The sequence below is a fragment of the Aplysia californica genome, unplaced genomic scaffold (assembly GCF_000002075.1).
Source record: "Aplysia californica isolate F4 #8 unplaced genomic scaffold, AplCal3.0 scaffold00101, whole genome shotgun sequence".
Classification (NCBI taxonomy): domain Eukaryota; kingdom Metazoa; phylum Mollusca; class Gastropoda; order Aplysiida; family Aplysiidae; genus Aplysia; species Aplysia californica.
In genome coordinates, this window is record NW_004797371.1 from 1,193,725 (window position 1) to 1,194,901 (window position 1,177).

A 1,177-nucleotide genomic window follows, 5' to 3' on the forward strand; every position below is an offset into this window, starting at 1 on the left:
TATCTATCTATCTATCTATCTATCTATCTATCTATCTATCTATCCATCTATCTATCTATCTATCTATCTATCTATCTATCTACTTAGATAGGTTTGTCTCTCTCTCCAAGCCTTTTGTTCCAGAGCCTCTGCCACCCCCATCTCTCTCCCAAAAAGTAAAAATACGCAGAACAACCAGCCTATCCCACACGATGCTAGCATAGGAGCAGAAAGATGCTTCCAGAAACGACAAACCAGCTTATTACACATGTAGTGAAATCATGCCCTCGTCTAAATAATAAAATCGAAGGAAACGGCATTTTTCTCACTGTTTGGCATGTTTTATTGAACTTTATTGTTTTTATATTCATTACCACTGTGTGGATTTTTACTTAATAAACGTTGATTAGAGGCACAAAACAATGTTTTCTTACAGTTTCAAAAGGCTCTTCAACTTTGGAAGTCATCGAAGTTTGGCGGCCATTTAATTTAACCCATGAAACTAGGTGACCCATATTTACTTCAATTCAAAATATCTCAACTTCTATAGAAGAAATATGGGTAGCTTTTTCATCAAAAGCAAGACGAATGAACAAGCTTAAAGATGATACCAATGAATGCATATACCCAAAAATTGACGAGCGCCTGATTCCACCGCGTCATGACACATTGTGAGCAGTGAGGGGTTGGGAGACTCACCTGTAAACTGATGTAGGGAAACGAACAGCAGTTCCCCTTTCTCTGGCATACACAACACAGCACCAGGTGAGTGAGGAGTCACCTTGGGACTTCCCACCCCGAAAGATAAACGCTTACGTTAGTTCAGGAGTAGGCTATACGCGGTAGTAACGGAGCCCATGGTATTTTACACACGAATATTATACACTCGCATTCTTTCTGTCTATCTCTCTCTCTCTATCTCTCTCTCTTTTCTCTCTCCCTCTCTATCTCCCTCTCTCTCTCTCTCTCTCTGTCTCTCCCTCCCCCCCTCTCTCTGTCTCTCTGTCTCTATCTCCCTTTCTTTCTCTCACATACACACACACATCCACAAATACACAGGCACATATACGCACACGTACACACACGCAGATTCACACATGTTCATTTGCAGACATTCATGCACGCACTTTCACTCATAGACATAAAAATTATGAAGACACACACAGTCATACAACACACACACACACACACACACACA